The sequence below is a fragment of the Canis aureus genome, chromosome 15 (assembly GCF_053574225.1).
Source record: "Canis aureus isolate CA01 chromosome 15, VMU_Caureus_v.1.0, whole genome shotgun sequence".
Classification (NCBI taxonomy): domain Eukaryota; kingdom Metazoa; phylum Chordata; class Mammalia; order Carnivora; family Canidae; genus Canis; species Canis aureus.
In genome coordinates this window covers 35,758,177-35,770,469 of record NC_135625.1, presented here as the reverse complement: position 1 = coordinate 35,770,469, position 12,293 = coordinate 35,758,177, and the positions used below count along the sequence as shown (strand labels likewise).

Here is a 12,293-nt window from a genome sequence, read left to right as displayed (position 1 = left end):
CTGAATTATACTGAATGTCTTTTTGTCAATGATGTACGTGGATAACTGGAGCATGAAAGATTGCACCAGCATAAACAAAGGCAGGATAAAAAATATGCTCCTTCTTTGAGCCTGCACCCAGTAATGGTTATATTAATCACCATTATCATTATAGCTACCCTCCCCGGTATCATCAGAATCAATTCAGCAACTGTTTCTCATGGTGACGTCTCCTTATTACAACACGGTATTAATTGTATCTGAGTTGATTTTCTGCTCCTACTGCTGAACAGCTGTGTGGGAGTAAATATCCTTCAGTGAAACACCAGCTCAGGCTGCCAGGACTCAGGAAATTGATCCAGATGTGAGCAGGATGGGGGGGGGGCAGCTGTGGAATAGAATACCCAGTGTCTGTGCTAAATTTAGTAATCAGTGCAGCCAATAAAGAGTTAACAGCTTGAGTTTTGCTTTTTATTCGTTTAATCTAGGTCAGAAACATTCATCCTGAGGAACCTTGTCTAGTGCCTTCTTTATAAAAAAGGAGAAAGTACAACCATCAAGAGAATAACCACATGGATTCCCTAACCATCTGATTAAAACTATAACTATCCCAAATTTCTATTGTGGTTATTGGGAAACAAAGCCATCTCAGCACTTTGATTTTTTTTTTAAGTACATTTCCACACACTTTAGTTTGTGACTTCTGCAAATTAGAGCTCTCACACTTTTTTCCCTAGACAGACTGAGCCAATTACACACCAGAGCAACAGTAATTTTGTTGCCTCCCCTTGGAGTCTCTAACTGGCCAGCAAAAGCACCAGAAGACCTGTTGATTTGTATCTCTCTTGTTGCTTCTTATCAGCTCCATTGCCTCTGGACATCACAAACTGTGTTTATTTTACTTTATTTTGTTTTAAGGATCTGGCAATGAGCTAAGACTCAGATTACTTAGCTGCCCCCCTCTTAACTGCTTATTTCTCCATGTGAGGTTGCCTGGACCACCATTTCTTCATCTTTTAAAAATGGCAGCAATACAGGGAGCCCAGGTGGTTCAGTCTATCAAGCGCCTGACTCTTGCTTTAGGCTCAGGTCATGATCTCAGGGTCCTGGGATAGAGCCCCCCTCCTTGCTCAGCAGCGAGTCTGCTTAAAGATTCTCTCCCTCTGCACCTCCCCCAACTTGTGATCTTTCCCTCTCTCTCTAAAATAAATAAGTCTTTTAAAAATTAAAAAAAAAAATTAATGGCAGCAATTCCACTTCTAGAATATCTATCTGAAGAAAATGAAAACACTAATCCAGAAAGAGATATGCACCCTTATGTTCATTGTAGCATCATTTACAATAGCCAAGGTATAGAAACAAATGTCCATTGATAGGATAAAGATACGCTGTGTGTTTTTGCATTCCATATATATATATATATGGACTACTCAGCAATAAAAAAAAAAAAGAAAATCTTGCCATTTAGAACCTGGATGGATCTTGAGTGTATGATGCTAAGTGAATAAGTCAGACAGAGAAAGACAAATACCCCATGATTTCACTTCTAAGTGAAATCTAAAACACAAAACAAAACAAAACAAAACCCAGATTCATAGATACAGGAAAGAGTGGTGGTTGCCTGAGGAAAGGGGTACTGGGGGGAGGGGGTCAAGAGGGTGTAGGCATAATGGGTGAAGGTGCTCTAAAGGTATAAACATCCAGCTACAAAATAAGTCATGGGGATGTAATGTACAGCACGGGGAATATAATCAATAATATTGTATTAACTTTGAATGAGAACAAATGGTAACCAGACTTGTAGTAATCAATTTACAATGTATACAAATGTCAAATCACTAGGCTATATACATAAAATTAATTTAATATCATATGTCAATTGTTTTTATTCAATAAAAAAATTGTTAATTCTAATTTTAAAAAAGAAGAAGAATAGCTGGTCTTTGCTCACTAGATGAGCAGCAATAAGGCAGGCAGGAAATACCATAGGGCTAAGCTCAGTGTGATAAGCCCACTGGAGTCTTCTGAGAAGGTGTGGAAAAGCTTCTGGAGGTCATCTGCAGTGCATGGCAGGAGCCTTACCATGTTTCTTTCAACCCTACTATCCTCCTTCTAAGAAAATGTCCTAGGAAAGGCTGTAATGATGGGCTCACAAGTCTTTACATACAAATGCAGTTTGTTTCAATATTTACAATGAAAATTTGCAACAAATTTAAATATCAGCAATATAAGATTAGTTAAGAAAATTATAAAATATTATATAGCCATTAAATTATGGTTTTCAAAAATTTGGTAATGCCTTTGGAAAAACTCAAACAACTAGGTTTAAAACAAAAGTTTAGAAATCATTCTTTTTTCCAAAATTTGGCACAGCCACACATATAGATAATCATAGTGATGTGTGTGCATGTGTATGTATAACATGTATATTGGTATAAAAGGAGGGAAGGAGAGGAGGAAATTGAGAGAGAAATACACCAAAAATATTAAAATTGATTATCACTTGATGGGCTCTTCTGTGATTTATGTTCTTTATGTTTTCAATTTTCCTAATTTTCTAAAATTACTTTTATAATCAAGAAAAACAAATACTTTAAAGCTAAGTTTGTGTGAAACTATTTTTTCTTAAGATTTTATTTATTTATTTGAGAGAGGAATAGTGCACACATGATCCAGGGGAGGGGCAGAGGGACAAGTAGACTCCCCACTGAGCATGGAGCCTGACACAGGGCTCAATCCTAGGACCCTGAGATCATGATCTGAGCTGAAGTCAGACGCTTAACCAGCTGAATCACCCAGGCCCTCCTGTGTGAAGCTATTAAAATTATATTTTAAAATAGTTTCAAGATGTGGGAAAATGTCTATACAAAAACTCAAGGTCAATTCTTGTTTCATTGAGTGATGTACATTTAAGTCTCCTCTATGCCTTTTCATGGAGGATAAATTCTTATGGTTGCAACTCTATCGAAAGTCATGAATGAAAAAAGTAAATACCTCAAAATATTAACATTGGTTATTTCTGAATGACAGGATTGGGGTGATCTTAACTTCTTAATTTTTTTTTTATTTTTTTTAAATTTATTTATTCATGATAGTCACACGGAGAGAGAGAGAGAGGCAGAGACACAGGCAGAGGGAGAAGCAGGCTCCAAGCACCGGGAGCCCGATGTGGGATTCGATCCCGGGTCTCCAGGATCGCGCCCTGGGCCAAAGGCAGGCGCCAAACCGCCGCGCCACCCAGGGATCCCAATTTTTTTAAATTAAAACACACAAACAAAAATATGTTTTCAAGAGTTAAAAAATCGGAAGCCCTATTATTGGCAAAAATGTGCATTTTTAAAATTTGATATTTTAGATATTAAAAATATTTTTAAAGACTTTTGTGTACCCAGTTATACAAATTCCCTTTTCATAGATTATATATATACATATATATGTGTATATGTATTCTAATATATGGAATGAAGGGACTTTCTGAACCAAGTACCATGTGCCAAACAAAATATCTCAGAACCCCAGAGAATAACCAGCACAACCATTGCCCCAAATACCCACCTTGCAATCCAGCCTGGACGTGAAGCCACCACGCCCATCAATGCCAGTGAAGCTGTGAGCTGCTGCTCCTTACTACATCAATACCTAGAGAGACTGGTTGAAGCTGACAAGTAAGAAGTGGAGTATTCAAAGGTTTCCTCTCAAGATCCGGCATCAACTATTCCCAAGCCTGTTTCTAGTAGCCTCTTAACATTGCCTCATGTCAATGGTGTGGAAAATCAAGCTGTTATTAATTAAACATATAATTCCAAATGAGACAAACATTACTTCTGGGCCTTGAGAAATGTTACAGAATAGAACAATCATTTTAAGAAACATATTTTTTAAAAACAACTGAATCCTGGGGACATATGAGTCATTGCCCACACTCTGTAGAATGTACCTGTCCTTGCAATCTATAATCCAAGACTGCACATGCATACATTTGTACCTAAATTGTAAGTTTTAGACAAATGGGTATAAATTATTCATATTTGTCCAATATGTATTTTTGGAAGGAGAAGGAAATGACAAATTCTATTAAAATTGAAGTTGAATTTTAACTGTAATAAACATTTTTGAGATTTTTTTTTAACCTGTACAATGATATAGGGAGTTTTTTTTTTTTTTTTTAGTCTTTGGGTTTGTGCCTCTGTCTTGCCTGTAACAAAGGACTTGGACCCTCTCAATCCCTAGCTCCTCACCCCAGTTCAGGCTTCGCCTGGCTCCTGTGGTCTTGGGTCTCGCTCTTTCTGAGCACAAAGACAACTGATCACTCCATATGTGACTGGAGGAGCTGTCTACCCAAAGCATATGTATTTAATCAACTTTAATACCCCTGCAGTCCGGAGGAAATGAAATGCCTGGGACTGGGAATAATTATCATTTCCATTACATTAGCAAGGTTTGCTGGAGTGCCAGAGGGGCAGGCCCCTCTCCATCACTCTGCTAACACTGCCTGGCAGCTTAGGGGAGGGCAGGCGTGGACTGCCCAGTCAGTAACTGAAACACATGCGCCCCAAACCTCTTCCCTTTCCTGCTCTCAGTTGTCCTCCTTCAGTTTTCTCTTCTACCTTGAGGTCACAGAACCTACTATGATTAATGAAGAACGTGGCTGATCTTTCATATTTTCTTCAATGTGTCCTTAATATTACTCTTCATTAAAAGAGGGAAATCAAATCTGTGGCCTTTACAGTGAAATATTAGTAGGCATATAGGCAGCCCAAATAAGAAAATTCCAGAGAGCATCTAGAATCTCACGAGATGGGCAGCAGCAGCTGAGCCAGGCTGGGGTCCCCAACTCCACAGCACCTCTCAGATGGGGAATCCTGGGTACCCTGGCTCCCACACTGTTCTCTCCAAGGGAAATATCTGGAGGGGTACCTGAAAGCAGCAGAGAAGACACAGAGGACCTATCTTTTCCGAGCTCTCTTGCAAACCATGCAAACTGCCTGAGTTATTTGACTTCTCTGAGTTTGATCTTCTCTTCTGTAAAGTGAGAAGAAAATATCTACCCTTCCTACTCTTGGCATTGCCACGAGGATCAAAGATGATAAAAATTATTTGTGAATAATAATGATGATATTTGTGAATGGTCTTTGTACAGCATAAAAAGTACAGGATAATAACTAAGAGATGGCTTAAAGGAGTATTGAACTTGCCTCCCTCCAAATTTATATATGAATTTATATATGAATATAATTGGATATCCAATTATATTCATACATATATATGTATATATGTATATACATATATGTACATGTATATGTATATACATACATATATATCCATTGTGGCAGGGTGGGGGAAAATACATCCTCTCTTACACTGCAGAAATAAGGATAAACAAGTATAAATTTTTCAAATGCCTGATGTATATCAAAAAGCATTTAAAGTGTGCGTACCCTTTGGCCCAAAAATATCCAATACATTGCTTTTATTTATTTTTCAGTCATAGCATGTTAGATTGACAATGTAAATTGGTAGCACATAAAAGGATTACTGTGGTTGAAGTCTTTTTTGTCCTTCAACCTTAATAACATGACCCAACTCAATACTCTTTTTTTAAAGATTTTATTTATTTATTCATGAGAGAGAGAGGCAGAGACATAGGCAGAGAGAGAAGCAAGTTCCCTGAGGAGAGCCTGATGCAGAACTCGATCCTGGAACCCTGGGATCATGACCTAAGCCAAAGGCAGACACTTAACCATTGAGCCACGCAGGTGCCCCTCAACTCAATACCTGTTAGAGTAATTCTAGTATTGAGAATGTTGTCAGTGACATCTGCGTTCCAGTAATTTCACATAAAAACAAAATATATTACATAACTTAAAAATTATTTATGGCTTTTCATTCTTAAAAATGATAACACATCAACATATGCCTATTGTGTGTATATATGTATATAAAAAGCTCAGAAAATGTAGTCGCAGGAAGTAAAAGAGGTTGGACGTAGGAGACAAAGGGAGAGCTTTCTTTTCATCTGAAAAGCTGTAGCTTTGAACTTGCTTTACAATGTATATATTTGCTTTTGTAAATAAGAAGCCACTTTTTAGACTATAACATAAATCAGTATACAATTGATTATCCACATAGCACTAATCATAACTGCTGCAAGAACACAGAAGGGAAAGCCAACAAGAGTATGAGCTAGAAGAGTGGGTATGACTTACTAGTGACAGAGGAAGTCCAAAGGAACAGTAGGAGAGAGAGAGAGAGAGAGATGATAGATAAGAACCGATATTGCTGAAGAAAAATTTCTGTCAGGGAAGTCATGGACAACGACATTTGATAAGACAGAGGCAGAAGGAAAAAACTTAAATTTAACCCTATCAGCAAAAAATGGCCCATTGGCCATTGTTGAGTTTGTATGTTCAATTTTCAAATATGGGTAATTAAGATGTAGTCATATCTATTCGGATATTAAAGTAAGATTGCAGGTCTGTAGAGACTTATGAGTAATGAACAGAAAGGACTACCTGAGCCATTTGAGCTGCTCTCAGAATCCTCTGACATTGGTTTCTTCCTTGATCGAGACTTTGCTCCATCTATAGAAAGTATGTTTTGTTTACATCTCAAGTTTCCACTTTGGTGGTTTCTAGTACTTGCGTGAAAACCTAGAGCACCCCTCATAGTGTTTCCTAGCTCGGGCTCCACACCCCAACTGGTTGCCTCGGGAATTCTAAAAGTCTTCCTGATCCTAGAACTAAGACACTAAAACCAGTGTTGGCTAGTGGTTCCCAAACCTGGCTGAACATCCGAAGCATCTGGGTAGATTTTTTAAGTGCACATCCCCATATGGATCCAGACTCACTAATCAGAGTGTAAGGATGAGGCCCAGAAATCCCTAATCTCCCAGATGATTGCCATGTAGCCAGTCTGGCTTATCCTGAGCGTCCAAACCCAGGGACCTGTAAGTTAGCTGATTTCTGCCCAACCATTCTGTCACTGTCCCACGGGCCCTCCTCTCTTTCCCAGGGACACCATCCCAGCTGCGGTGTCGTCCCCATCAGCTCTAAGGCCCCCTCGGTGCGGTGGCACCTCAGACAGGACTGTATCACTTTAGGTATCAGTAAAAAGAGGGAAAATGAGGCACCACAGAGTGTCAGTTATTCAACAAACAGAACAACTGCCATGATCCTTGGCACTCTGTCGGTGAAGAAGGAACAGCAACACAAGGTTTCAGGAAGCTTCAAGCAAACCACGAGTTAAAATTTGAAAATGTGTAGCCCATCCCTGAGGCACTTTGCAATTTCTGCTCAGTGCCCCTCAGGAATTCGAGAGTTGCCCAGCAGCAGGTCTGTTGTCAAGCGCAATCATTACACGGGTCAAAAGGTAAATGAAGGCTCACTGCTTGTCCTAGACCAGCGCCTTACTGTCACCTTTCCAACAAATATTGTTACTTGTCATTCTTTGAACAAATACATTTTAACAAATGTATTTCTAAACGAAGCAAGAAAGCCTTCTCAAAATATTTATATTTCACTTTTCTGTGATGCTATGAAGAAATGACAGTCTCAGATGAAGTTCATGACTGATCTCCTGAAGGCTGGCTCTCCTTCGTCATGCTCTGCTTGGTCATCATGGGCGTTTTAAATTTTTTTTAATATTTTATTTATTTATTTGACAGAGAGAGGGTACACGCATAAAAGGGGAAGGGCAGGTGCAGAGGGAGAAGCAGACTCCTCGCTGAGCAGGGAGCCCGATGTGGGGCTCAGTCCCAGGACCCTGAGATCATAACCTGAGCTAAACTGAACTGAGTCACCCAGGCACTCCCAGGTTTTTTAAAAATTGTGCTAGTATCTTGAAATTCCACATAAAAATTTAGATTTCTGGCATTTTCCTGAGAAGTCAGGAGACTGAAGTCCCTGGGCTCACACTTGAAGGCCACAGTCATCTAAGATGAAGATGATTTTCTCTGGCAGATGTGACCTGAGCTCCCCAATCTGCCACATTTCCTGTATAGCCTGGGACAAGGCCTGTCAGCTTCCCGGTCCCCAGGGCATCTGAGTCTGCCTCCTGTGCTCAGCAATGGGACCTCTGTAGAAATCAATACACAAGATGATCCGGAACATATTCTGAGAGAAACAAATATAACAGTATCATGACCTAGGAAAGATTTAGAGCAAAGAAGAAACCAAAGTCAGCAAAATTATAGCAGGGACCAAATGTCATGAGACCAGTAGTCTCAAGTTCTACGCCCTTATCTCCACTCTGCTGCCCAGCCAAGAGAGACTCCAGCCGCATCACTGAATGTCTCTGAGTCCTCACTTGTGACTACCTTCCCAAAGGAAGGAAGCAAACTGACATCCTAGCATCTCGTGGCTCTAAGACTATGGTCAGCAAACTGCGACCCACAGGTCAGATCTAACCAGCTGCCTGTCTCTGCATGGCCCACTTGGCTAAGAATGTTTTTTGCAGGTTTCCTTGGTTGGGGGGGAAAGAAAACATCAAAAGAAAAATAATGTTTCATGGTACAGGAAAAGTAGATGAAATCCTAATTTCAGCAGCCATAAATGAAGTTGTATTGAAACACTGCCACATTCGTTCATTTACATACTGTCTAAGGCTGCTTTCAGGGTACAACCAGCAGACATGCAGAGTTGGAACAGAGCCTGTGACCCACCTAGCCTAAAATATTTACTTTGTGGCTCTTTACAGGAGAAGTTTGCTGGCCCTGGTCTAAGGCATCAATCTAAGCTGTTCCACTAATATATAAAACTCCCCCAGAGAGTCCCTCACTTGTATTTATATAAAGCTTTCTTTCTAAAAGAATGTGAATTTTCTGGGTGATTATTTCAATAGCAGGGTGTTTTAAATATGACCAAAGTATTTGCATAGGCCTTTTTTCCATGGGAATATCAATAATAGCAGCTATTGCCTATTGAATACACACTAAGTTCCAGGCATTTCACAGGTGTTACCTCATGAATGTCCTCTGCAAACCCTTGAGGTAGCTTTCATCATCCCCTTCCCTTTTTAAGCTAAATAAACGAGGGGGGCCTGGATAAGCTCAATTGGTGAAGTGTCTGCCTTCACCTCAGGTCATGATCTCAGGATCCTGGGATTGAGGCCATGTTGGGCTCCCTGCTCAGCAGGGAGTCTGCTTCTCTCTCTTTCTCCCTCTACTACTCCCCCTGCTTGCCAACCCTCTCTCTTTCTCTCTCTCAAATAAATAAAATCTTTATAATATATATATGGTAAGTAAACCAAAGCTTAAGAAATTTAAATAATATTCCCAAGGTCAAACAGTTAACAAATGGCCAAGTTCATTATAAGTCCACAGCCGAGTTCATTACAAATGCCACTGCTCACACAGCAAATGCCCATCCCCAAGGACATGAGGCCCAAAGAAAAATTGGGAAGAACTCTGATGCAACCTATTCTTTTTTCATAATCTCATCCCACCCCTCATTCCAAAAACCCTACCTATATAGTACATTGCCTTGACTGACTTTCCCCTTAAATCTCATCTTTTTCATCAAAAAGCATTGCCATAAAAGCTGAGGATATTCAATGTCCTTCGATATGACGATAGGATGCTTGGTCCTCATGAAACCAAAACCCCATCCACTACTGATATGTTCAGCCAGTGGAGGTTCACCATTCCACACTGACATGGCTTTGAAATCATCTTCTTTACTGCATTCTCAGTGGCCGTTCACTTTCATCCTGGCAATATTTTTTTTAACTTTTTTTAATTGAAGCACATGTTCAGAATAGAGGGACACTCATCAAGCTTACACCCTGAAGCAAAAATAAACCACAAGTAAAAAAAAGGGTGAAGTAACAAGAGAGTAGAGACCTGGCAGTGGCGAAGATGGGCTGACAGGAGTAAAAAGACATGAGAACAGGCATCCCGTGGACTAGGAAAGCAGAGAGATGGATGGTTGGATGGATGGATGGATGGATGGATGGATGGATGGATGGATGGATGGATGATGGAAGAAGGAAAAGAAGAAGGATGGCCAGTGGAAGAGACATGAAGAAGAAAGAGTATGAGAAGTATGAGAAAACACAAGGAGAAGAAGTCAGAGTCTGTCATTTTTCCCAAAGGAGAAAGAAAACATCCAACCACCCTATTTCCCTAATCCTTTTCCCACCTGGATCCATCTGCAACAGTTTCAATTTGAATCCAAATAATGTCTGAGATTTGGGATTCACTAGTAAACTAGCTCTGATTCCCTAATCCCAACACCGGATGTTTAGGGGTGTTGGGATTTAGAGTTAATTAATTCAGCCACCTGTAACACTCGTTCAGATGTTGCTACCTTTTCATCTTCGTGCAAACTTATTTGCAGATGCTGAGCAAATACTTTCCCCACCCCTTCCTTCCACAGCCCTGAAGAGCTCCCTCTCAGCCTTCCTAGGCAGACTCTTGAGCTCCATGCTCCTTTATTTCCAAGTGCAGACCTTGAACTTCATGTAGAGAGAATTTATAGTTGTCTATATTCTTTAGGCTTGTTTACGTGTGACCTCTTTATTATGCTGGCTGCTTGTCCATCTTGCTATGGAAAAAGGAGAGAAAAACCTATAGTAAGTAAAGGATGCAATTGAAGTCTCTCAAGCAGAAGTGCTCATTCCTTTGTGAGATAAAGCAGATTTTCGCAAAGGGAATTGGGGGCCAGCCTGATGACACTCCCTCAGCTTGCCTTCACACGGATGTAGAAGCCTGTTAGTCAACAAAGTGACCCCACTGGGTATCTCCTCAGATTTTTGCTGTCATATCCAAGTAGAGTATTTATAGATATTCACCCTGCAAACAGTGATCATAGCCATCAGAAAGTTTAAAACTACTAAATTTCTTACACAGAGTATTAACTGAAAGCTTTAAGAGACACAATGTATAGAGGAGCCTGAGTGGCTCAGTTGGTTAAGCACCCAACTCTTGATTTCAGCTCAGGTATGATCTCAGGGCTGTAAAGTCAAGCCCCATGTCTGGCTCTGCACTGACCAAGGAGTCTGCTTAAGATTCTCTCTTCCTCTCCCTCTCCCCCTCCCTCACTTCTTTCCCCTTTTCTGGAAAAAAAAAAAGAGGCACAATATAGAGAGAGGTTTGTCTGAAGGACATCAATTAAGATCATTCCCCCAATATTTGCTGAGCACATGCTAGGACCTGCTCTGCCCAAGCTAACACATGGGGGTCTTTGTGAGCCAGGCAAGACATCAATCAAGTCTCTACTGTTTTGATCCCATTTAGTAGTTCCCTTCCCCCACCCCAGAACCCTTCTGGTACATGTTCCCTACCTAGTTCATAGAGAATTGAGAATAAAGAAACCTGTGGAAGAATTAGAATTAAAACTTTCATCCCTGACTCCAAGCCCATTGTTCTTGCACTATATCACATTCCTCCCACCTTTAGAAAGAAAATAATTTCTTCCAAGGACACAGATTCCCTCTACTTTGTAAGGTAGATGTTAGTCTGACCAACAAGCAGTTTAAGAATGTCAAGAAATCTCCTTCCATCTTTGAAAAACAAGGCTGTAAGGTAAACAATCTAATCAAACATAGAATTTGTAATATCCGTTGGAAGTTGAAGGACATTAAAATTGGTGGCTTCTAATAAGCAAGCCGGACTGTTATCTGCATGGCAAAGGATCTCTTGGGAGAAGGGAAAAGCTTGGTCAAGCACAATTATCTTGTATAACAGTGAAAAAATTTTAACTGCTCCAATATGTTGATGGTGAGATTTAATCTTAGTGTAAAGATACCTTTATCAACCGTTGGGATTCATCATGCACACAAAGCAATTTAGACATGCATGGTTCTTGCCTTTAAGGATCTTTCTAAAATGGAATTCCTCTCCATGGATACTCATTTGTATTGGTGGAATTTCTTGCTAAGAAAACAAAATGTCTTTCAAAATCCCAGGTTGTTACCAACTTGTCATATTGAAAAGATAATACAATTTCAGCTGAATATTCCCACTCCAGTCAAAAGTTAATGAGATAATGAGCTCAGTTTAATTTCCTGGTAAGGACACCCTTTTCACATCACGAAGTCCCCAGACGATTCTGGATTTCTCACTGCCTTCATTCCTGGTGCCCTTCCTTTACAAAGAAACAATAATAGATGCAAGTTCCGATTTTTAGCACACCCTGCCCCAATCTTAATTTCATCTTAGTCTATATTTTATCCACCTATCTGGTCCCACTGTCCATCCCCTTCATTAAAGAGAGAGAGCAAGCGCACAGATGCACAAGAGTGAGCCTGCAATGGAGAAGACATTGCACTAGGGAGGAAGAACACATACCTGGTAAGAGCCTGTTCTTAGAGCATGC

General features: G+C 40.1%; 1 long non-coding RNA gene across 2 annotated transcripts in view; it reads right to left on the bottom strand.

Moving 5' to 3' along the window:
• LOC144284512 (uncharacterized) overlaps positions 1–12,293 on the bottom strand; it is a 45,106-nt gene that overhangs the window by 4,563 nt on the left and 28,250 nt on the right. For both annotated transcript variants that reach the window (XR_013352940.1, XR_013352941.1), the window contains 2 exons: positions 10,426–10,520; positions 6,492–6,560 (listed from right to left, as the gene is read on the bottom strand). This is a non-coding gene — a long non-coding RNA (uncharacterized LOC144284512). The remainder of the gene's footprint in view (positions 1–6,491; positions 6,561–10,425; positions 10,521–12,293) is intronic.